The sequence below is a fragment of the Cyanistes caeruleus genome, chromosome 5 (assembly GCF_971803275.1).
Source record: "Cyanistes caeruleus chromosome 5, bCyaCae1.hap1.1, whole genome shotgun sequence".
In the NCBI taxonomy this organism is placed as follows: Eukaryota; Metazoa; Chordata; class Aves; order Passeriformes; family Paridae; genus Cyanistes; species Cyanistes caeruleus.
In genome coordinates, this window is record NC_141705.1 from 35,909,821 (window position 1) to 35,936,396 (window position 26,576).

Below are 26,576 nucleotides of genomic sequence, written 5' to 3' on the forward strand. Positions count from 1 at the left end.
CTGTCTGACTTAGAGCAAAAAGTTGAAATCTCATAATTTCTTTTCAATGTGCATTCAAAACAAAAACTTGGTTGAGTTAATGAAAATACTTTTGTAGGATTTTTATTATTCTAGATACTGACATTTGTCCTATAATGGGACAGAAAAAAAAAAAAAAAGAATATTCAGAATATTGAATTTTTCCAGAGGTTGGTTTGTTTGTTTGTTATAAAAGACACAAATGGAACCAGATAATTTCTGTGGTTTTTATTTTAATCCCTTAGCACTTCCATCTAAAGGAGCTTATAGAAAATTCCTCTGGTCAGCTGTTACTCCTGTGCTACCTCGAAGCTCAGAACGGTCATTTTTGACATGGCAAGGACTAAAGCTGGTTTCTCTGTCGGTGCTGGGATGATGGAGAGAGCAGAGAAGTGGTGCAATGCCATGAGAAAGCTGCAGCATCCATTCTCTTCCATATCCTGCTGCCAGCTGGGTCCTCAGCGGGTTGTGTGGGTTTAATGCCTAGAGGTTAGCTCTGGATGCTGCCAGTGTTTTGCTGGAAAAATGACTTCTATTGTCCTTTTTCGGTGTAATGCATTACAGACCTCCACAGCTGAGGAGTGTAGTTCCCAGGGGTTATACCTTTCTGTCCTCTGAAAAAATTACCTGGGCAGAAATCTGTGCTCCAGGTAGAAGTTTCCAGTCTTTTCAAGCACGACAGGAGTGAGAACTTGGAAAAGCCTTCGCACATTGTGGTATCTGTGCTCCTGCACAATTACTGGCGTGTTTCTCAGCAGCAGCTCAGTACAAGTGGCTGACTCCCCAAAGTGACGACCAGCTCCTCTTGGCTGTGATGAGAAGTGGCTGAGCAGTTCTTCGGGAAAGCAGGCTGCTCAAATGACAGCATGGTACAGCAGCTAGGTCCTTCCGTTCCCAAGGACCTCTGGTAAAATCCTGCCAGACTGAAGGAGAAGGCGGTGGGGATGGCTCCCTGGCCTTTTGTCATGTTAGTAAGACCTGAGGATCAGTTACACTTTTTACGTGGTTGTGCTGGTTCCTAATTTTTTGAGGAAATATAGGCTCGAGCAAAAGAATCTGGGCTCCTCCACACCTCTTAAAATACAGCATTTAGAGAAGTTTCCAGTAAAGGAATGAGTGTTGTCAGCTAGTTAGCACAAGCCATTGGAAAAACCCCTCAACTCTGTATAGGCAGAATAATTACACACAAATGCATTCGGAAATCCTATGGAAAATGTAGTCCAGTGACCTGGCATGGTTACAGCACAATTTAGCAAGTATGTTAGAACAAATTACTCCTTTTAACCATAAGCCATTCTGCTTCACGCTTTTAATGAAGGCCTGTGCCACACACTAGAATACTTCTCACCTCATTACTACCCATAAAAAGCAATGATCCATTCAAAGGCTCCTCATATCTCCCAAATGAGATGTAAAAGAGCCCACTCTTTCTCAATCTGGCACAAAAGAGAACGGCTTCTTACTTCAGCCTTTGATGTTGATCATTAGGATGTTTACTAGATAAAAGAACTGAAAAATTTATCTGTGTAACTTCACTGATGTTGTGTGTTAGCGTTCTGTCTGCTGGCTCCTGGCTCCCTATTTATAAATGTGAATCCCTTGTTGCTGTTTAGGAAAGGAAAAGGGCTTCAAGATTTCCCCAGAGCAATTTCTTCCTCTCTCTGTATATGTATGTGTGGTTTTATATATAAAAAGCATACAACAAAAGGGAAGAAAAGGGTGGAGAGAGAAATATCCATTGAATTTACAGAATATAACGAGGCAGTAAAAGAGAAACTATGAACTGAATAAAAATTAAATGCGACATGCTGTCTGATAAGAAAGCTTAAAAAAAAAATCATGTGTAAATTTAATCTAGTTATTGCCCAAACACATGTACACATACCACACACACACTGCATGTAGTTGTGTGTATTTAAAAATGTAAACTGCTGCCAAAGAGATGTAAAATTAAAAAAAAAAAAAAAAAGAATAAAAATTTTAAAATACACGGTGCTATAAATAGCATTTCTCAAGGAATGTTCTTATTCCTTAGTAAGCCCATATATATTTGGCTTACAAAAATGGATGGGCAATGGTTAGAGGAGAGTTATTCTTTTTCTGTCAGTGGGGATGACTCCACCCCGAGTCTGTCACCAGAATTGCTTATTTACTTACTTTCTGATTCCGTCAAAGCAGCTTGTCTTGCTTTGAGAGTTTTTAGATAGTAAGGCTTTTCTTATTGGAATGATGTCCACTGAACCAAATCAGAACCACAAGCTTTTAAATTCTGTAAGAAAAAAACATGAAAAACTGAAATACCTAAGGGATGTGCCTTTGCCATGTGATGTAGCCATGGACAGATGTGCTGTGCATCAGTAAGATGTACCCACAAGCTAAAGGGTTCATCTCCATCAGGCAGTGAGGATCTAGAAACACACAAGAGTGAGACCTGCATCCTTGTTGAGGCCAGCAGTTTGTTTAAACTAGTATCTTGTTCCAGCCATTGCAGTGTGATATTTCAAAGTAACATGCAAACTACCCCACAACCACCAAAAGTAATACCCTAAGTAATAACCTGCCTGTAGGGAAAAAAAATTCCCTTTTAATCTCAAGCAGTTAGTTATGCCAGGGAGCTTGAGTATTTTAAATCCCTTCTATCTTATCGTAGGTAAGTATGAATGTTTTATTATCTGTATAAATGTCTAATCATATTTAAGTTCTGGAAAGCATATCTTTAAAGTGTTATAGCAGCATTAACTGATCATCCCTTAAAAGGGGAGGTGGGTAAGTATACTCTTGCCATCTCTCCCTTTTCTTAAATATACAAAAACTAAAGTATGGAGTGCCTCAACTCTCTGCTCAAGCCAAACAATGACTGAATATAAAAGCTGGAGTTAAAATACTGGAGTTCATGATTCATAGCACTCCATGCATGCAATAGGTTTCAAAGTTCACATGCATATTGCTCACATTTATCTAGGAAACTTGAAGGCAATATTTTCTTGATTATTTTCTGCTTTTCAACAGATTTATAGCAACTTATTAAAAATATCATTTGGTAGTGGTAAGACCATTGCACCTTGGCATCTTTTTTTTGAGGCAGCCTAGATAACCTCAATTAAATCTGTGGTGATTCTTCATAGTTTTGGGGCAGGGAGCATTAAAAAAATACAAAAAGGCAATAAATCATTACAAGGTGCATTGAATTGGTACTGCCTTTTGTTGTGTATTTCTCCATACACAAAAAAAGGGACTTTTTTTGTTGTATATCTCTCCAGGACAGTCTCCAGGACTCCAGGGACACAACAGCACTTCTATGAGCTCAGAAACTCTGTAAATTACAATAATAGAAAAGTAGCATGAAAAATAAAAAGCACCCACTTAAATTGTTAACAGGTATGCTCAACTCATATTTCTTCAGCGCTTTTTCCAAATACAGTATTCAATCACCTATGGCAAAATCAAAGGTAATGATATCTTAAGCTAAAACTTAAGCTAAACACCACTTCTAAATTAAATTGAAGAATCTGTCAGAAACATGAACCTGACTTTAAATATTTTGAATCTTGTTCAGCTGCATTAAAGAAATTACAATAGTCTAGGAAGATCAGAAATTTAAAAAGAAAAGTTCTTTTACAAGTGTGAAGCCTTTGGATAACAGATGCAGTGCTCTGTTTTATTTGGAAGCTTAATATTACTCAATATTAATTGTATACCTGGTTAGAGATTTATCTATCCTGCAAATAAAATGCTACCAGTGAACGGTAAGTGGGAGGAGGAAGACTGTAGGTGTGACCACAGTGTTATTCAAACTTCTCTGTATCTTCCTTGCATGCATAAATTTGACTGTTGTTTATAAATACCTTTCAGAAGCAGTTCACAGCTCTTGTTAACTTAACCTGTTGATTGTAAAATCTATCCAAAAAACACAGGAGAACAATTTGGTATGCCATAAATTCTTATTGATACCAAACCCTCATGGCATTTACATCTTCACTTGAAAATCTACATTTATTTCATAATCTGGTGGTAACAATGAAAAAGGCACAAAGCATTTTCAATCACAATTGTAATTCACTGATAAAATTTTAAAAATCCTCCAAAGCCTGTAGAAATAACTGCCAGTGCTCCTCTCTGCTTTAGCTATCAGACTGCAATAAATTCTTAGATCAAGGTAAGCTGATGAAAAATGTTTAGGGGGAAAAAAACAAAGAAAAAATTCCTATTGTACTTTGCCATGGCTCAGCTGTATAGGTTCCCAAGCACAAGAACTTTTCATACTTGTTTCAAAACCAGTACATTTAGGTCTCAGCCTATCTTTTTTACAGCTGACGTGTGTATTATTTTGTAACAAAGAAACCTGTCAGCTGTATTGGACTGTTTATTGCTTTGACAACTTGATTTTGACTTTTTCTACATGATTTGCCAAGATTAGCTTTTATTTACAGGGGTTTATGTTCTAAGATGAGGTGAAAGTAAGAACAGCAAATATATCTTTTTCCCTGACATCTCCAATAATTTTACCTGGTCAAATGTTTGGATACATAGAGCTGCAGTAAAAATGCATGATTAGTACACTCCCCTGTGGATTATGAACAGAAAGCATGTGTTGGGCTTACACACAGACGGTGATTTACTCACAGTCACATATGAAGGTATTTGCTCTGTCTCTCCTGTGCCTTTAGTGCCCTTTTCTCATTAAAGAAGACAGATACCAACAGATAATGAAATGAGTCTGTTCTGCAAAATACAGATCTGGCTTTTGAAATAAACATAACGATTGAAGTACTAGAAGAAAATGTTCAAAGATGATCCTGCAAGAGAAAAATATGCTGTTTATTTGTGACCATTGCTGTATGAAATACCACAGTGATGGATTTTGTAGTATCAGATAAAAGTATTAGCAGAAATAATTCTGTAATCTATTTTCAGATAATGGTTTTGAAGTCCCACACAGGCCATAAAATGATAATAGATGCATAACTATCAGTATGAAGTCGATTTTAACGAAGACTTAATAGAAAATCCAATTCCATAAAAATACACAGTTTAAATTCAGAGTTAATAACAGAAATGACTACACAGTTACCATTCAATTTATCCCATACTCTAGCAGTGTAAATAGCCAGTTCTCATGATTTTAAAACACATGTGCCAAAATGATCTTTTGCACCATGTCCCTGTTCATCATAAAGCTGCTCACTCTCACTTAGGACACAGCAAAAGGAATAACATTGTAATTTGAACAAACGCAGCTCTTCCTGAAATGGCTTTTAATGAGTTTAATCAAATTCATGGATTTACTTTGGTCTTATGAGCTTTCCAGTTTGGCACACAGCTGAGAGGTTTCCGTGAAAAGGCTGTGGGATGCAGGAGGGGATGTGAGTGCCTCAGTAGATGGCACCCTTCTCTCTGTCTCGGCCTCTCTGCTGCCGCCCATCAGCTCCAGCAAGGAAGAAAAGCCAGAAAAGCACAGAAACAAGGATATTATGACTTTTCAGCAAAAGGGGTTGTTGCTGGGGCTGGTGCCGAAGGCATGTCCTGCACTTGATGTGCAAGCACTGTGAGAAATCCCAACAAGGCCTGTGAAGAGCCAGCGGAGATCAATCACTGACTGCTCACAGCACGGGAAGTTAATCACAAGGATCAGCCCTTTTTAGAGGCATCTTTGGGGCAGAAGGTGGTCTAATTATGGCTATAAAGCATGCAGCACATAGCTTATATTGAAACCAGGATTTAGTCCTTACTCAGGGATACATCTCTGCTCTGGAAAGCGGAGATTGTACCGCAGATTGAAGATGGCAACACAGCAGTTGTTTACTGCCTCTCACTAAACTACTGAGAGCTAAAATTTACTAATGTTCAATGAAAGTCTTCTACCAATAACTGGATTACTGAATATTTGAAACTGGAATCTCTTTAAGCAAAGACATATTAAGAAATAAAATAGATGTACAATATGTTATCATTTGTTTCTGTTAGTTTTATTGCAGTCTTCATGTACCAGTCACAGGATTTTTATCTGAGGCACTGTATAGCTAATGCCTTCCTGACAAAGGCGTATAAAATAATCAATAGTTTGTGATCATCTGGTTTTAGTAATAAGTGCCACAACAGTTTATATGTAAGGCAAGCATATTTTCAAACTAAAAAAGAAGCACTTTTGGGGCAGTATTTTCTACAGTCATGAAATGTCTCAAGTGCTCTGTATTCTGGTTTCTTTCTTTGATCTGTCTGCCTGGGTCAGAAAAGCTTCAGCTACAGCAGATCAAAGAAAGCCTGAGCAATGCCTCTTCCTCCTGAACTTCTCCCTCCTTCATTTCCCTCTGCTCTATGGAACTGGAAATCACATTAAAAATAAAAAGGGGCAATATAAAGTATCCCTCTCCCGCAGGCCACATCTCCTCCAACCTCAAGCACAGAATTTTATGTCTTCAGTCAAGGCAGGATCATCAGACCACCAGGCTCATTCACACTGCAGGGCTGGCACCCAACAGATTATGTTGAGCTTTGGACAGTGAGTGTCCAGGAACACATGGACTTCCTGCACTCACAATTCTGCATCATTGGCAGGGCAAAGCAACTGAGTTAGGCAGGATCACTCACAGGCAGAAAATCAACTATATACTGGGATCAACGTGAAACAGGAATGCAGCAAATGTATAAAGTCTGGTAAAAGATTCACCTGACGAGAACACTGGCCAAAATGAAGGGATGGGGGAGGGGTGTGTGCCATCAGCAAGAAAAACAACCCACAAAGAAAAATATATAATGTGAATGAAAATGTGGAACTTGACATTTTAAGCAATTGAAAGAGCTCAAATATCAGAACAACTTAAAATCTCAGCTCTGTATCTATGAAATAGACTGAGATATATGGTTATTTTAGGAAAAAAAAAGAAAAAATAATTATAAAGTACTTTGAATTTTTCCAGTGAAACATTCTAAGTAACAGTAAAGGTTTTCTCATGTAAACATTCTAGCAGAAATCAAATCAAATATATTTTGGAAAAGATAGGGGAACCTTTAAAAAATCTTTAGGCAAAATAAATTATTTTAAATTATTATTACAAATAAAAGGGATAGAAAATAACAGACTTGATGAAAAACATACTTTCTAGAAAATATTTTAAATAATATTTTCAAATACAACAAGAAGAGCCATGCTGACATATTTTTATTCTTGTTCTATTCTTACTGCTAAATAAAATAATAGTGTATTTAAATGAAAAAAAAAATGCAGTACTGTCAGGGTGCTTCAGATCTTTGAAAACCACAGAAAATTTTTGTAATATAACTTTTAAATGGCTTTGCTCCAGTCAGTCTGATAGCTTGACTGCTGGTGATAGATACCAGGTATCTCTTGCTGGCAATTCCCCAGCTTCAAGGGAGCACCAATGTGATATGGCAACACAGGGCAGATGTGACTGCTGGGCCAGCAGTGAAGCAGTTAACCATGAGAGGGGAATTGCCTGCAGGAATGGGAACTGTTGAAAGGTTTGCCACTACTTTAGAGAGGAAAATGCAAAGAAATGGACGTTTCTTTAGCTCTGCCAGTCTTGAAGGCAGGTTTTCTTTAAGTTAGCAATTGACTTCATTTCTGTGCATTGTTTTCAAAGCATCTTTCAATAGCAATGTAAAGAGAATTTATAAAAAATTTAAAAAATTACATTTTCTTATGTATAACTCATCAAAAAAAATGATTTAAAATTACTCTTTCTTTTACATTAAATTTCAAATTTCAGAATGCATACACATTTTAGGACTCCTCCCAGTGTTATGCCTGTGTGAAGTCACTGGGTCAAACTTTGCTTCTCTTTGTACTGGAGTAAATGCTGGGAAGTTCCATTGTAGTCAAAACCACAGTTTGGTACATCCTACCTCAGCCATTTGCTCTAAATGGATGCTGTGAGATTAAACCTCATGAAGCTTGTAGCTTTGAAATAACTGTCAGGAAGACACAAATTGCAAGTATAGGAATGAAATTGCGTTCTCCATAGTGATATAGAAGCCATTCCCAGATGTTTCCTTTCTGAAAATGTTGTGGGCACCTCTGTCCTGGGAGTCTTAGACTTTCTTGGATGTCAGCAGACCAGATGGGTGGGGCTTGGGCTGCTATTGTTAATTTTTGTTAAACTGATAATTATCTTCCTTTTTTACTAAACAGTTTGATGCTGGTTCCAACTTCCTTTTGTCTGCAAGGGATGGAGGAGGTAGAGTGTTTCCATGTCTGATCTGAAATATATTGAAATGCAAATTCTGTACTCCAGTCTATCTAATAGATGAGGTAGGTGAAATACTTGAAAATACTGAGAACTCTATCTACATAAGGGAATCCAGGCTCACTTCTACTGCACAAATTGCTGGTTTATAGTAGCTTTTTTCTCTAAGAGTTCTTCCTTTCCTCTAGGAGTTATTTCAAAGGACATAAACTTCAGTGTTTCTTAGAATAAATTTAATAAACAACATTGTGACATCTATGGAAAGTGTACCACTGATGTGAAATTTTATTTCAATGTAAGAAATAATATTTAAATCAAGATATGATTGATTTATTTTTATTCTGAGTAAAACCTAGTAAGAGAGAGAGGAAAAGAATGCTCTATAATGATCACCTAGAAAAGTTTCCACTAAAATAATTTAGTTACAAGTGTCTTTTTCACTTATTTCAAATCCTGAAAAGAAAGCTTACTGCTCCACTTGATCCTTAAAGAATTATTTCTTCTGTTCTGATGATACCATTTAAAGGCCCCAAGAAAAATTTTGCTTACCATCGGCATTAATGGCCTTTCCTAAGCATGATAGAGAGATAGCAGAAGATACTTATACTGAATTGCAAACATAATAGTAGGGAATATTCCTTCCATACATTTATGGAATTCAAATTTATATGCACATAAATTTGGAAACTGGGAGATAAGTCATGATTTTGTTGTTATCTGAGGTCTTTAAAGTTCCACAAATTTCTGTTACAGAAACACTGTGCTTATTTCACCAAGCAGCCAGCACATAAAATACTTGAACATTACAGAGAATAACAATATGATCCAGAACACCTCATTCTGACCCATAGCTGGGCTCCTTCTTGCTCTTGTTTGGTTTCATCACTTCTACAATTCTAGATCTCTGGTGGCCAAAGCTCACCTGCAAATTATCAAGCAGCTCTCCAGACAAATGAGATGGGGACTTGAATCTTCTTAGGTTTGGGATGGATGGCAATGCAGTTCTGCCCCTCTATAAGATCTCTAACTACTCAGCTGAAGCTAACAAGGTGGTTTGGGTACCTTCCTCTGAGTGATCCTGTTTTCTAAACTTAAACTTAAAAAAGGCATGAAATAACTTTCAGAAGCCGAATTGCAAGCCACATTTTGGGGATATCTCATTGTCTGGCTCCAACACTGCTTTAGCTGCGTGCTTTGAGCCATTATGACTATAAAGAGATCCTTTCATGAACTTGGAATAAGGAACCTGCTTCTTGCACCTCTAAGCAGCTCAAGTTTTATATACAGCATGGTGACACTGCTCCTTCAGAAGTGCACTCATGAGCTCTTTTCCAGATACAGAGCAGCTAAAGCTGCAGGGGACATCTGTGCCACTTCAGGGAATGAGTCCTTAGATGAGAGGACCTGAGAGTGCACTTGTGAAGTCTGCATTTGTTTTCTGAGAAGGAAACCTCAGAGATGATTTTTGCAGTTTCTCTGGGCTGGTGACTGGTGTGTCACCAGGCAATTAAAGTCTTTTATTCCCACATGTTAAAGTAATTAGTACAGTTCAACAGTACCAAAACAATTCAGACACTTAGATCCCAGTGTGCAGAGTCTGAGAAGCCTCAGCTCAGGCTGCTTCACTTTAGACTTTTGTCCTCTGGTGGAAGGAGGCAGGCAGGATCCTGCATCCTTTCCAGCCCTAACAAGTCATGAATGCAGAGAGAACCTTTGATTCCCAATGTGGGTCTACTGCTGCCATTGTGTATTATACAATAAACTGTTTACATAACAGCCTTTTGTTACAGGTTTTAAATCTCAGGCTGCCAGTCACAGTGAGGCAGAGGCTGCCAGCTGGCAGACACAGGTGCTTGTGCTCCAACTGTTGGAGGTAATTAACAGCCCAAACTGTCAGAAGGTGACAGCCGGCAGAAAGTTCCTGCCCTGGGGTCACAGCTGTATTCCGGCGACTTGCTTCTTGATTTACCAGTAAAACTAATAACCTAAATAATATTGGTATTAAATTATCAAACGAGGAGGACTGAGCCCAAGTTGTATTTTCTACCCTCAAATTAACTGACAAAGAAAATTAGCATCAATATCTGGAAGCACATAAATGAGATGAATTACTTTGAGGGGAAAAAATTAGAAAAACTGGTCTACTGAAATCTAGTAGATATAAGTACTAGGACGGTTACGGACTGTAATGCTGTTGGGTTCATATTTTCCTGCAATTGTAATCTGGAAAATGATTATCAGCCACAAACTTTTAATCAGTGTGTCTTTTGTTTTTATGATATCCTACAGCTACCTTCATCTACTGTAAGGTGGTATAAATTGGCTTGTGGGAAACTATAGTGGTTCATGCTAGCTGAACATTTGGTGAAGATGTTAATTTGTAAATACAAGAAATACAAATCCTTCAGCAGTAAATTGACTCTTACAGTGGTTTATTTTGTGATCCCAGGAACTTTTTATTTTCCCGTATCCTTGAATCATTGCCAGCAAAGTGACACAGTGATATTTTACACACATACATTAGAGAAGAAAGTTCCAGTTGTGCTGTTGCTTTCTACCCAAACTTTGACATGTGAATAGAAATGAATTAGGCTCTTCCTGTTTATAAAGTGCTATGATATGCAAGAAAAATAACACCAATAAGAAAACTTTCCAAAATCATAATCGTTATAAGTAGTAACAGTAAATCAGAAACAAGTAGAAACTTCAAAAGCAAACAAAAATGCTCAGAGACAGTGCCCATTAGAACAGGCAAAAGAAGAAGTTTAAGCCCTGCTTTAGTTTGCCATTATATGTCAAACATTAAAGTGTGAGTCTCTCATGCTTTGGAGCCTTGCCTCCTTCACTGTACAGATGGGAAGGCACAGCAGTTCCCTCTTTCCTCCTGTGGGTATCCTGAACTCTCTGAGGTTCAGGCCACTGCCAGTGCTCACATCTCAGCCCAGGGATGGGCATGGGCATACAGACAAGACAATCCACCATCATTCAAGGTGTCTGTAGAAATCTCATGAACATGTGCTGCCAGCTACCAAACACAACTGCTCCATGGACTGGTATCCATCCTGAAAGCAAAAGTTTCCTGAGAAAAACTTCACACTTCTCTTAACTTTCAAGAGGGTGGGAAATGGGAAGGGATTGTGTGACATTTCCTGAAAATAATATAAGCATTCTAAATATCTGATATTTATCGCATTTATATTGTTCACCTTCATCCCTCCTTTTCCCTCCATTCTCAAGCACCCTTTGGTAATGTCACACAACTTTATAGGCAGAAGATTTCACTGAATCTTATAGAACCTCACAGAATCTAATTCCTTGATACTACCCCTATCCTAAATTTGCTGCTGTTATATACTGCAGTCATGACTCTTTTTCCAGCGCTGTCCTGTGCCTTGGGCAGATGACTTCAGAATTGGCCCTCACTTATGGATGTTGCCCAGAGGTCCTGAACAGGTGGATCCTTTCCTCAAAAAATAAATTTTCTAAGCAATAAATTACCCTGGTAGTCAACAGGCGATGAAAAGCCAACAGTACCCACAGTAAACAGTGCTAGATAATGCCAAGATGGAAAAAATGTTTAATGATCTTTTCATTCATGGTTAAAAAAAAAAAATAGTGATGTGAGATTACAAATTGTGTGATTAGCATTGAAAGCAACAAGGTTAAACTCCAGTCTTCAGTGAGTTACACAGGCCTTCACTAAGATATCTAAAAGGGAACCAAACTTAAAAAAAATCATTAGAATCATTAGAAATTAGAGAATCTGCAGAGGTCAAGGTTCTGGAGCACCAAAGAAACCCAAGAGAAATATACTGCTTATTTCTAAAAGTGGGGAGAGGCAGAGCCACAGAACCACATCAACTAGACTGACTTCAGACATTTGAGAAGCTAACAAAGCATCTATTTCTAAGTGCTTAAAAGATTAACCAATGAAAAGTAACAGTCAAAAATAATGTACTTCAATCTGCACTTATTAAATAGTCAATGCTGCTTAGCATAAATATTAATGCTTTGCATAAATTATGGCTTGCATATACCCAACCAAACAGGAAACTAACTTCTTTCCTTACACCTCTGTAACATGGGTGAGAAAGAGACTGGAAAACAATATGTTGAAAGGCGGTATCAGCAAGAGTTCTACTGGAATCTGTCTGGAGTCTGGTACTGTGCAGTCATTTCATTAATGCTCTGGGCAGCACAACAGGCAGTAAGTTTATTAAATTCTTATATGATAGCAAGCTGGGAGGAGTGTAAGCATTTTTGAGGACAAGGTTAGAATTCAAAATAAGGAAGACAAATGGGAGAAAGAAGCTATAATAAATAGAAAGCAATTCAATCAAGGCAAATAAAATATTTAAGTAGGAACAATCAGCTTCACAAATACTCTCTGAGAAATGTCTTGCCCAGATAGCAGTCCTAAAGAAAAGGATCTGGATGTTATAGTGTATCACATGAGTCACAGGTGTCTTAACCAGTACCACAGTGGGAAGTATAAACACAAGAGCTGTACGTACAACGCCAAGTTCTGCAATTGCTCTGCCAAAATTGGACAAGGCTCAGAACAGAACAAAACAGATGATCAGACGTAAAGTAAATGCGAATTTCAAGTAACAAGAGCTAAAATTTAATAATTTTAGAGAGGAAAAAAAAGACTAAGAAGAAATATGACACATTAATGTAGAAGATTACTACAAATAATAAATTACTCCCCATGTCTACTATAGAAAGGAAAATAATTGGATTAATTTGCAGCAGCAAGAGTATTTTGTTTTGAACTTTCCTACTGTTGTATTTCAGAAAGAGTACTGGAGTAGATTGTGGAATAGATTACATGAAAATGTTGTGGGATCTCTGTTTCTGGAATTTTTAAAGAATAGACTAGGCCAGTTTCTGTCAGGAATGTTTTTGTTCTAGTTTATTTTTAGAAATACTTTGGAGACCAGACTACATGACCTCTAAGCATCTCTCCTAGACTCACTTTTTATGAAGATGCATCTGTTAACTGAAGAGCTCAATACATATAGCAAATATGTGAGATGCACAATTTACTATGTATATTTCCAATCAAAACAAGCAGTCATGTGAATTCCCACTGGAATTGCAAGAACTGTGTAAGAGTAAATTATGCTCAGTTCTGGATTATGAAAAGGGATTGCTCATCCAAAACCCTTGAATTCTGTACAAGTTGAAAAAGGCATCCAGAACAAATTTATAGGGCCAAGTTGTGATCCCATCACAGCAGCAAAGCTCTCACTGATTTCAGAGGGACCAAGACTTGGATAGATTTGCTTTTTTTCTTTTTTTTTTTCTGCCGAAGATCTGGCATTATATAATGCCACATGCCCATTGTTATTGAATAGATATATTTATGTGCAAACATTTGAAATTTATATTTTGTTGTCAGATTTTCACTTGGTGGAATTCAGTGTGGTCAGTTTAACGAACCAAAATGCTACTAGTCAAGTAAATCTGTCTGCAAGAAATATCTATGAAGAAGACTGAATCTGAATTCCCTGTTCCCAAAGTCTTATAAATGAGGAAATAGCACCAAAGATCTATTAGTAATAGTTATTTCCTAATTGCAGTGGGAAGCATCCTGCATGTTTAAATAAATATTGTTAACTCTGACCTCTTGGTTCAGCAGGACTGATAAGACAATTGTTTGACCCATATGAACACATACAGTATGCATGGACTGAAAGCAGCAGGAAAACAGGAAACAATAAATCAGAAATTAGAGCACTGATTGTTATAGCTAATTACATCAGACTTCTGCTTAATTTCTCACTCTGTCATTCTAACCTGATTTTCTTGCCAACAGACTTTGCAAATTGCTGGTGTCACGTACATACAGCATATAATAATCTTTAGTTACAGTGATTGACAAATGAATGAGAAGAAGAACATAGTTTATTATGGAAGAATGAGCAGTGACACACACCAGATACCTGCTCAGATGTTTTTTTAATTCACTTACCTAGATATGCTGCATGATACACTTTGCCAGGACCACAGGTTTGGCATCATAACATCATAATTGAATTTGTGTCATAGTTTGATAATGCTGGACAAAGAAGGAAAAATAAAGCTATAAAAGGAGAAAAATTGCATAGATTGATCTCCACAGCAAGAGAGATAAAGTGGTAACCAGAAAAGTTAAATCAATTCTGAAAATAATAGGCTTAGAATTAGGTGTATTAATCAGCATGTTTATTCTTGATGTTATTTTCCTCATACTGCACATCAGATAACTTGGTGTCCTAATTATTGTGTCTTTGTACATTACTTCACTTTCAAACTATATCTTTCTTTACCCTTCTTCATCACTGCCATCAGGATCTTCAGATGTCTTAAATGAGCACAGACTAATTTTACTGTAGCTAGAAATATTTTGTAGAATATAAACAATTAATTTGTAGGTATTGAAATTACAATTTTGCCCTTCTCATCCTAGCAAAAAGTCATTATCATGCTTGTTAAGGCACTGTCCTTCTGTTAGATGCTTTCCTTTGGACCAGCAGCTTGCTGACATTGTTTTGAGAGCTCAGGCCACCCTATGTCACAGGTAGTTTTTGATGGGGAGAGATGCAGCTTTCACTTTCCTCAATGTCTCTTTGACTCCCATCAGTGTGAGCTCAAGGCGAGTAGAGCCAAACAGACACACTGGAGAAGTACCAGAAGGATTAATATTATATCATCATTGCCTTTAACAGTCTGTGCCTTGTGTATTATGTATTCTGAAAGTATCCATATGATTTAGCAAGCAACATCTGGTAAAAAAAAAGGAAAGAACTCCAGGCCAATGTAATGTTTTATTCATGTGGTACACCCATATATCATATTCCTTAATGCTATTTCGAGTATTGCAAATTATTTTCTTCACAACTGTTGTCATGTCTGCTTCATCCTATTCCTTTGGGATTTTTATTTGTAACTTTGTAAGGGTCAAGGCTTAGAAATCAAGTGAAAAAACAACATACTGATGTTTTTAGCTACACATCTGCATATCTCTTCCATTCTTTTCCCCGAGGACCATCACATCACCTCAACTGACTGCCATGGTGCAAGTAGTTAATATTGGTCTGCAGTGCTTGTCAGGTTGTGGGACTTTCTAAGTGTTCCCCTCTCCCCTGACTAGGAATTGTGAAATTGTCCTTCCTCACGAATTTCCTATGCACCAGCAATGGTACCATGGTCCCTCAATGCTCTCCTTAGGGGTCAGATTCTGGATAAATATACGTTCATAAGTCATTACAGACATAATGTGTTTCTATGGGCAATTAAAGATTTAAGTATTCAAGTTGGGGTTTGAGTTTGCTAAGTTATACTATTTTACAATCCACAAATCTTTATTCTTCCAAATCATAACACATTTGTTTAGCCATTTCTGACTATCCACAGATTGACAGTGGAGATTAATGTTTTGTAGAACTGCTCCATCCCTTTGCCTCATTTTTACTTTTCGTATTAGTATTGTATTTTGTATTAGTATTAGGTTGATTGCCTTATTTGAAACTAAAGACAAGAAGCGAATCTTATGTCTTAATTACTCAAAGAGAAGTAGGTCTTCCAATGTCAGAGTAAATATAATAATTAACAGGCATTAAAACTTTCTGGAAAAGTTTTTGCCTTACCTATCATGATAAGGCAACTCTCTTCCTGCAGCAGCAAGACTGGGGCTTTATCACTACAGATAAAGCAAGAACAGTACACGACAACACAGCTTTCTGTTAATTGTGGTGGGCCACATTAAAGCATTTTGTATTGTTGAGGGAGCCAGCTGAGCCAGAGATATTCCCTGGTCTCTCAGCAATGTAAGCACCAAGCCAGGAAGCTGCTCCAGCTAGCAGAACAAAAACCTTAGGAGATACTAACAGTGTAGAAGAAGCTCTGTAAAAATTCCAGTTACTTTCTGATTTCCCTCATGTTATCTTGTTGAATTCCTGGCCTTGTTTCGGAGAAAGCCAGTTCATCCATCTCCATATAGAAGACAAGCACAGTTGTGTTTGCAGCATTGTTATCAAAGAGTAATGCATGGATAGAGCAAACAAACAAACCCTAATCCAAAGCTATTTTAACTGCAGCATTAGAGCTAGGAAACCTGCTGATTACCTCTTGTTATGCATGGCAGCTAATGGGATTAACGATATATTTGAAGCATATTCTTAAAACTGTGAGATACAGCCAAGCTTCTTTTTGCAAATGAGTGGGTCCATATCCCCGCTCCAATGGTTCTGTTGTGACCTAGCTGAAGAAGATTCAAGTACAGCAAAATCCTGCTCCATATTTTGACATGAAAGGAAGATAGAGAGCAAGCAAACTTTGAGAAAATAGAAAAATTTCTTGTAATGAAGCATCTGCACAGAGTAGCCTAAGAGATAAACAGGGGAAAAGCTTTTAAAGTAATTCCACAGAAATACAAACATCACACGTGTTCCATTATCTTTCTCTAGAATGAAATAATCCTGAAGCATAGAACAGGAATACAGTTGACTATTTTTCCTCATAACCAATGAATATAATTTTTTCTTGGAACTTGATTTAATAGCATCTCAGTTACCTTCCAAAACTAAAAAAATAATGGAAACAGAGGAATTCATATATTTGCTGTATTTTTTCTGTTTTTTTTTTTTTTGAGTGGTAACTCCCACCTGTTTGCCTCTTACTATAGATTTTGACCTTTAACACACAGAAATCTGCAATCTGCCCCTCTGCATCAGACTCAGTACAGAAGTCCTGTAAGTAGACCACCCCTTCACAGGTAAGGAAAGCCATTAAACCCCGTGAATTTTCACAGTGGATAAGCCTAGATTAATTTGACCCAGGTGTTTGTCTATTACTGTGCATGGGAACACTTGCAGTGTCCCCTAGCTCTTTCTCCTGTGGTGGTCCAGCCTCAGTTCTCTCTGGACTCTAATCTAAACCATGTAAGAGTCCCAGCTGGCGCAGGACTTTGTAGACAGGCTCTTGTTATGCTGCTTGTGTCACTTTGATGTATTCTTTTGCTTTACATATGAATACTTGTAGAAGTAGGAGCAAAACATGGAGAGCCATGTGCTGGAGTTAAGTTACAAATGTCAATCCCTTATTCAGCATTACAAAAACAAGTCCTTGATTTTATGCTGCACATGCGAAGGGAAGTGTCATTATGAGCAGTGCAAAATGTAGAGGTAAATCTGTCCACATTTGCACCTCTGCAGCCCTTGCTGAAGTGAGGCTGTTTGAGCAGAAGTAAGAGAGGTCTGAATCTCGCCCATTAGTATTTATTTGCACGTAAGACATTTAGTTAATTTATACTTTATTTTAACACCAAAAAAATGAATTGATCATTAATGGCTAAGTAATTGGATGCTAAGTCAATATGTGTACGGATGTGAGATGGCCAAGATGAACATAATATAAGATGAGGTCTTTTATTTTAAAAAATCCATTATTTCAGCTCACTTTTCTTGACTGAAATAGAGAGAAGAATAACTTTTGCTAATTAATGCTAAATTTTGCTAAGTTAATTAATGGGTAAAAATGTGAACTTCCCCACATACCCCAAACCTGTGCAACTGAAAATATTTCTAAAATTAATCATGGATAAAGTATAGTACCTGACTAAAAGGTGTTCTCATATGCCTGGCCTACAGGAGACACAATTATATATTGGCAAGATTGGAAATAATGTGCATAGCAAAATTTTTCGTACGGGTAAGATGAATCTGCAAGGTCTGATTATCTGCTCACAGCACTACAGATTCGCAGCTAATAGAATTAGGCTTGTTTTAAACATGTATAACTGAATTGGGCCCTGGATAATCAGAAAGTTGGCATATCACAGACCAATTTTTCATTATGAATAACCCTGTGAAAATCCAGGGATACATCTGGAAACCCACATTGTAAGTGAGATGAGAATCAGGCCATGCCTGAAAATTGTAATTAGACATAAACCAAAAAGAAAAGACAACATTTTGACTTGAGTAAGCTGAGCTTGCTACATCTGTCAGATCCATAACGAAAAGACTGCTTATATCCCTTGGCATAGTAACATATAATAACTCTGTAGTAGTACTTGTCTTAAGACTGTTTATGAAGATGAAATGCATACCATCAAGACTCACATTTTGAGCTAAGTTTGAGACCATGCTAACATTAATATTAATGGTACAGAACAGAATTACTCAAAACCACAAAAAAGAAATGTCTCAGTTATCACAAACTCAACCTGAGACTGTCAGAATGGTAAAACTTAACCACTAATATTTAAACAAAAAGCTAGTAATCAAGCAGTCAGTTACATTTCACCTAGACCAATCAATGATGAAAGCTGCAATTGCCTCTAGACTGCTACATCTTTAGTCATCAAATTCAAACATATAAAATTGTTTATAAACAATGGAGATGTTGAATACAAATGGATTTCAGGTACTGCACAGTTCAGCCTCTGAGTGCAAAGATTGGATTAGTCCCATTTTGTTCTGAGGAGCCATTTTTTCAGAAAATGTTTAAGGAAATTAATGGCTTTATTTAAATATTCTTGATTTTCCTTTAATTCAATCTATTGCAAAGGAAAAAACAGTCTTTTCTACCTGATCTGAAATGTTAGTACCCAAAGAGATTTGTATTCCAAATTTATACCATCCCTTAAGTGAGATGCCTCATCCTGCCTTGAAGATAAGATTCCAGGCATTGCTCAGATACTTGGGTATAATTTATTGTAGCCACACAAAAGTCAGATCTAAATCCTTTTGGATCATGATGCCACAAAACAGCAGTTCAAAGTTCAAAGAGGGAGGCCGACAGATGCAATTAAGTTATCACTGTTGGGATAACTGTAACCCTTCCTGTGCTTTTAGAGCTCCTGGGATCCTGAAGATTGTGAAAAGTTAAATATATATATATATATATATAATATATATATATATATATATATATATAAAAGAGCCTCAACCCTACCTACATTTTCATTGCAAAAATCACAGCAGTTGGGATAAAATACATCCAGTGAATGACTTCCTGCCACTAAGGAAAAAAAAATCCAAAATCTTGTTTCCTGATGACTACAAACTTCTCTTGACAAACCTCCAGTGCCAAATGTGGTTTCCATTTACTGTTTTGGGATTTATTTGTCTATGCCAAAGTTCAGGTGTGCCAGCTCTTTGTAATAAGCCATTTGGATGAAAGCTTGGCTAGCTCAAAGGATTCTGATGTATTTTATTGCTGCCTTTTAAGATTATTGTTCAGAAATACCAACTCTAATTTTGAAATCAATTAGCCATGCAGTCTGATGAGGTGTTGGCCCAGCTCAGGTTCACACCCGCTGTCCGCAGATTATTGTTAAGTTGAGTCAGGTCCTTAGAGCTGCTCTGTGTTGCCAGCATCTGGTGTACACATGTTTGATGTCCTCACAAAATGACGCTGATGGCTTAAATGGCAAGGCTCTAATGAAGAAAGCCTAGCAAGTTTGCTGCTGTTTGCCAGCAAAACATGATTTTTACAGGGCAGCGTGAAAGTCTTTTTTTCCCTTGTTTAACTCTTCAATATCAAAAGAATATAAATCTTCCCTGGAGAGAGGAGGTTCAGCAAAGGTGACAGGAATGGCACCTGAGGGTCCACTATAGGTAAACAGAAGGAAGATCCCTCTGGGATCTTGCACCTTCCTGGCACCTGTATGGCCTGTACAGCCATGCCATGAAAGTGCTACCTCCAGAGGGAAGGGTGTCTGCTTGCGCTGGCCAGTGAGTTCCATGGAGGGAAAAATTTTGTCTGTGGCACAGACAAAAAGAGAGGCACCCAAGCTCCTCCAGGGAAAGCAAAGTGAATCACAGAATATTAGAATGTCTTGGGTTGGAACAGACCTTAAAGATCATCTAGGTCTTCTGCCATGGGCAGGAGTGACTTGCACTAGTCCAGGTGGCTGAAATCAACCAAAATCTTCACAATGGTTGTGCCATGATAAAATGTCTCAGGATAATCCAAACAAAAGATGAGTGTATAAGCTTATTTTCCATTACATCTTTGCAGCCTAGGAGGTTTTTCTGTCGTTTCTCCAGTTTCATACATGAAACTCCATGCTTATATAAAAGAATATAACCTCAGAGGAAGAGGCAGAAATACAAACTGGGTGTAAAAACACCCAACAAAAATAAAACCCATCAGATTGTGTTCTTTAACACGTATAAGAGAATTAAGTACTTATTCTCTGAGATTTACTTCATCAAATTCACCTGTAGGAGCTGAATAACAGCAATATGAACCATACTGTACAAAGAGCTGTAGAAGCGATGTGTGGTGAGTTATTTGCGATCATTATTATGCTAGTCTATCTTGAATGATAGCTGCTAAACTGCCAGTCTAATCATCTCAAAGGAATTTAGAAGTATTACATCATGGCTTCAGAGCTGGAAGAGCCTTCTATTCAAACTGCAACATTTTGGAGAATATTAAGTATATGCAGACTGAATTTTATCTTCCTTTCTTTGTTTTTCAAAACCGTAAGCATTTTGGTTTTTGCTTGCATTAACTGTCATGGTCATGTGGTTGTTTAGAACCATTATCCTCTATGCTGAATAGAACCAAAAGTTACACACAAACAATCAGTCTAGCTCAGAACAATCAGGTATGAAAAATCTAGTTCCTATCTGGTCAATAAAATGGACATGGCAGCATTATAATCATTCTCAATAGTTACCCTAAAGGAAAAATTACTCTAGAGTCCAGGCATGGCTGTACAAAGTATCAATACTCAATAGATTAATTAGGTTCCTTCCATCTGCAATGTCCTTCTAATAAGAACGCTAAAAGGTGTGTATGTGATAAGAAGAAAATGGAGAAAAGGAAGGAAGCCCAGAAAAGCAAGAAGGAGATCTGGTCTGAAGGACAGTTTAGCGGAATGAGGTAATAATCAATAATAACCAAGGAGAATTTTTCTACCCTTAAATCCTTGAAAATTAAGCATGACAAAAGTGTCATGGACACAATGGTTTGTATAGCCCAGTATCCCACCCCCAATGGTGCTCATGTAGGGAAATAAAAAACAAGTACAGAAAAATCTGATACAATCTCCCCACTTTTAGCAGTCATGGAGCAACTTCCCACATGTTTAAAAGTCACTGATATATCTGTCTTCCAGGAATTAGTTCAGTACTGTTTGATTCCAAATACTTTCATATTTTACTTTCCATTAGCAGTGCGTGGCTAGCAACTCTGTACCACAGTACTCCATGACCACCATTTAGTTATGTGGGGAGAGAAAAAAGGCCTTCTCTTGAAACTGTTTTAATGTGCTGAGTTCTTGTGTGAAGAAAAAGTAAATAAAGATCTCATATTCACTTCTTCCCCATACTTCTTGTTTTAGTCATACCTCCTCTATATAGACCATTGTCCTTTAGGTCACTGTTCTTGCAGTCATTGTTCCATACTTTCAATCCGGTCTTATCAATCTTTTTATCTGGTTCTGTTTTATAATTGTGGCAATGCAATGAACAGACTCTGTACACCAGATTCCTTTTTAGCATGGATCTCAACATTCTGGAAACCAGAGCCTGCAGATCAAAAGCCTGAAAAATCTTGCCTCCAGACTAGCCAGATCTGGCATCGCTCCGTATACCGTAAACAAATAGCTTTTCTTTAACATCCTGGAAGGTATATTAAGGGAAGTTCTGCTATCTAAAATCTCATAAATTTATAGATGACTGAAGGGAAATGTGAAGTTCTGCCAAAATGCCACTTCTTTTAAATAATTAAATAACTCTCATTTTTGTTGAGGCCAAAAAGAAAGGTGTATAAATGGAAGCAGTTTGGCTGCTCCTGAGTCAACAGTGAAATAGTTTAGTCAGTCTAACCAGTTTCTTCTAGGTCTATCAAAAATTGGCCTTTTTAATTGAGTTTATTAAGACACTTTGATATTTTACTACGAATATATCCTATTTTACAGTAAATCCATTTATCTTTCTGTTAGCCAGGCATGTGTAGGTAACACCTATCTGCCTATAACTGGAAGACCTATTGACACCTTGCAACAATATTAATGCCAGCAGAGCAGGCCAAATTGCTCTGGTCAAAGCTGTTTAGCACAATAAGTATTAGCCAAGACTTGAAGGTAAATGTTGGTAAAATTAAGGAAACCCATTATCATATCTCCTTCCAAGCATTTCTATACAGTCTGACATCTGAAAACAACACTTAGCCTCCAACACATACCGGGGAGATGACCACCTGACTGTCTCTGTCATGAGTTACTGTTTGGATCATTAATGTTTGGAGCTTGGACTGAGAGCTAAAATATATGATGTACTGGGCAGGTATAATAATTATGGGAATAAATATTTATGTGTTTCAATACATTCCAGTGAGGAAAAAATAAAATTCTTTGTCATAGGAAGATTCCTTTTATCAATTAAAATAGTTCTTTTATAGTGAGTGGCTAAGTTTACTAGCTCCACATCACACAGCAGCACTGATCATGTCATTAAGAAAGACAGAAGCTCTGAGCTTTGCCTACCTATTAGTTGTTGATATTTGAATGGAAATATGCTGGGGGGGATGAAAGACTATCTCTCTGTTCATCCCACTCTTAGTGATAATCCAGTTTCTGAATTGCCTGCAAGGTAAATATAACAAAGTAAATAAGAAGACTAGAGTTACTCTTCCACCAGGCCCTTGTTAATTCTGCTAGTCTGTAAAACAGAGTCTGCCATTTAGGCCAGGTCTCAGGGAAATCCTACTCTTGGCCATATAATTCTCATATTGTTGGGGGGGTGGGGGTGGGTTTCTTCTGAGAATTCTGTTATAATGGGCCATTGGTTCCTTGGTTTCTACCTGACTTTTTTGTCTACCTTCTTATTCATTCCTTACCTTTATCTGGGATGTCTCAGGCACTACATACTCAGGTTTGATTTCTCAGCTTGTTATATCACTACCATTTATTATTTTTTTTTCATGACACAAATTATATTTTCAATCAGACTATGATTTTATTGACTTAGGGCTTGGTTTGGGGTTTTTTTTAGTTTGGTTTTTGTCGGTTGGTTAGTTAGTTGGTTTTGGGGGGTTCCTTTTTGAAACACTGAATGAACTGAGCTACACAGAAACCATCAGCATGCATCATGAAGTCTTCCTTAAGTGTCCTTATTGCTCTCTCTCATACCAGCTATTGCCATCAGCATTACTGTACTCTCAATGAGTAACATGGTAGAGGATAGTAAATGGTTTTAATCTGCAAATCATTACCTTTCTTAAATTTTAGAACTGCTTTGTAAAGAACTGATCGGAATCCAGTGAAATTCTACCTGACTTTGGCTAGTTTGTGCAGCTTTTCAAGACTTGTGTGGCCCAAGAGACAGGTTACTTCTATCTGAATAAAATAATAAGATAAATACCAGGCAGTAAGCATTAAAAAGAGAAAAGTGTGTGAAAAATTAAAATGAAAATTTATTTAAGGCACACCTTAAGCAAGCTTGACCTTGCTCACATTGTAATCATTTCCAATCCTTCAATGACGTCAACCTATACAAAGTTAAGCCTCGTAAAAATAGAAAACGTGAAGGTTATGTGGCAATACACTGACAAGTTTTAATACCACCTCTTTCATAGCAAATGGCCAGCATAGGTGCAGAACTGCCTGCTAGTGGTGTGTACTTATGGAATTGAGGGAAAGAAAAGGCAAAACTCAACAGGTATAGAACATAGGTCACGACACACACATTGAGAAGTCATGACCTTCAATATTAAGGCAACAATTCTGTCCTTAACTCTCTATATGTTATGAACAACAGCAGCTAGACTAAGGGACACTGTCACCATAAATTGAGAAGTCAGAGAGTTTTGTTGCTTTGCTCCAACCATAATGTTACGTAAATGCTGTTTTGTTGGGCCTTTAATACAATAAAGGGCTAATTCCTCAGAAATCAAGGGTATAAGTCATGTAAATGAAAACTTGTAAATTATGTCAGTAATCCATAACTCATACAACTGATTTGGAAACCAGAGCCTTATGGTTCAGAAAGAAGTAATTGCTTTATTAACTCCCATTTATCAGTATAAAACTGGCTAATTTAACTGACTGACTGATTTATATATTGATACTTTAAATTTAGCTCAACATCCTAATTTAATAAGGAGATCACATATGGATGTTTAAGAATATATTACTTTCTTGTTGGTTGATACTCTAAGCATGCCCTTATTAAGACAGATTATCTCCTTTCCCTTGTTCTTTTAAGAGAAGGACAAAACAAATTATATATATCATTTATTCTACCTGACAGAAAGGCCATGTTTCCACACAACCCCCTCTCTAGTAATATATTGAATGCATGACTAACCACATCATTCATTCTCTCTTTAACATCCATGATGTCATAATCTTTTGCAACAAAACAGTAAGGGTATATTCCTGTGTGCAGACCTTTGGAAATAACCACAGGGAGTCAGACTACCGAAGCACAGTCAAGCAATAAATCTACCAGGTACACTTGAAACAAAAGTTGGAAAGAAAAACTAATATGTATTTATACACCTCTGATTCTCCAATAAGTGAGGTCTTGTGTACACTTAGCTGATCCTAAATTATATGTTAAGAACTCAAGGGTTCTCAGTAACTACCTTTAAATCATAAAATCGAGGCAGAGCTGTATTACTTACTCGAAGTAAAATTATTGATATTGCCAACTATGATAATATGCTTTTCAGGGAGAGACATGGGTTAGGAGCCTAATGAGCACAGCTTTTAGGTATTGGTATTAAATAACTTGCAGCTGTAACAATCGTAAGTTATAATCCTTGTAAGCAAGGTTACAGAAAGTATATGATGTACAGCCCTGACTACAATACACATGCCAGAAGTAGAAGTGTGAGCATTCAGTATGATTAACTTTCAACATTAACACACCTATGAAATGTGGCACTATTAGGACAAGGCTGTGTGTGGATCAAGGTAGTTAGGTCTGAGCCAGCTTTCATTCAGATAATTTGTCCAGATTTCTATTGATAGCAAATCAGAGAGCTGCCCAGCCAAATGCACATTTCACTATTAATATGTAGTCTGAAAACTTCGGTATTATGTGGGATTTTGATCGCAGAATCTGCCAAACTCCAAATAATAGGTCTAAGATCAGATAATAATTTGTGCTAAATTATGGCTTGAAATGTCCCTTTTTTATCTCATGGTATCATCCAACAAGCATTTTATTTTCCAGAACACACTTTTAAAATTGTGGATATTGGTTAGGAAATCAAAACGTTTTTATTTTGGCTCTTCATTCTAGGGATTTGTGCTGAGGATTCTTACGGACTTCAAACCTTAATAGCAGATGATTAGAGCAATGTGAAAATTCACTTCCTGAAGTCCAGCCAAGTTCTAAAAGGAATGTTTATTTTGGAGCCTACATTTTTTTAGCATAAGCCAGAGTATGTGGTCTTGCTACTTAGAAATTACCAGAACATTGTTTTGCAATACAGAAAATGTACCCCAATGCCCACACATCCCAGGCCTGTCTCCATGGTGATTTCAGCTCCACATATTTGGACTTAATGAGCTTTACCTCAAATGAAACTGGAGTTAAACAGTACAATTCCATCCAAGAATTAAGCCTTCCTTCTTTGTCATTTTATGTCTATAGAGACATCTGATCAAGATGAGGGAAAAGAAATTTGAGTTTGGAATACTGAAAGTGAAAATCGCTGGGGTTTACAGTCCATGTGTGCTCGTTCATCTTTGCAACCTCACAATGCTAAAATCATATAATGTAGCTGAATTCATTATCTATTATATTACATTACTCTTCCTCTTTCACTCTCCCCATTTCATACAGCATTTATTCTTCTTAGCCATATGGTACACACACAGCTCCCTTAACATATGCTGGGCAACCTTGTTTGGGGAATGTGAAAAATAAATGTCTGATTAGAACCAGAAAGCCACTAATGAAACAAAATGGTCATTATTCCATAGAAAATAATCACTGAAATGACGTCCCTAATGTGCTTTTTGAAGGGTATTTCCTCAGTAACAATAGACTGATTGCTGAGATAGATGGGTAATTGAGAAAGCTGAAAAATATTCAAATAACTTAACGGTCAAGAAAAATGATGAAATTTTTGGTTTGCTCTGAAGACAACAGGAAGTGTTTGAGAGAAGGCTATAGTTTATCAGAAATACATTTTCTTTCTATTTGCAGCAATTTGTGTTTTCTCCATGAGCAGATGTACAGTGAAAGTAGAGTGCCGTTCAACCACAGGTAAGTCTGCAACAGTACTGGCTTCAGAAGATACTGAAGGCTAATAAGGAAAATAATAGTTCTGTCTGATCCCATCTCATCAGAAAAATGTCTCGCTCACATTCAAGTCTTTTTCAATTCAAAGCTG

General features: G+C 37.2%; 2 long non-coding RNA genes across 5 annotated transcripts in view; one reads left to right on the top strand and one right to left on the bottom strand.

Moving 5' to 3' along the window:
* Positions 1-231: 231 nt before the first annotated feature.
* The window catches only part of LOC111927918 (uncharacterized), a 65,221-nt gene continuing 38,876 nt past the window's right edge, over positions 232-26,576 (bottom strand). Inside the window, exons 4-6 of one of the 3 annotated variants that reach the window (XR_002863827.2) lie at positions 14,200-14,286; positions 2,176-2,287; positions 232-1,679 (exon numbers count right to left, since the gene is read on the bottom strand). This is a non-coding gene — a long non-coding RNA (uncharacterized LOC111927918). Of the gene's footprint in view, positions 1,680-2,175; positions 2,288-3,958; positions 4,815-10,645; positions 11,285-14,199; positions 14,287-26,576 lie in introns of those variants that run through there. The other 2 variants (XR_002863826.2, XR_002863825.2) reach the window with 2 other exon arrangements.
* LOC111927919 (uncharacterized) overlaps positions 16,898-26,576 on the top strand; it is a 29,492-nt gene continuing 19,813 nt past the window's right edge. Inside the window, exons 1-2 of one of the 2 annotated variants that reach the window (XR_015286847.1) lie at positions 16,898-16,983; positions 26,390-26,449. This is a non-coding gene — a long non-coding RNA (uncharacterized LOC111927919). Of the gene's footprint in view, positions 16,984-24,611; positions 24,680-26,389; positions 26,450-26,576 lie in introns of those variants that run through there. The other variant, XR_015286846.1, reaches the window with a different exon arrangement.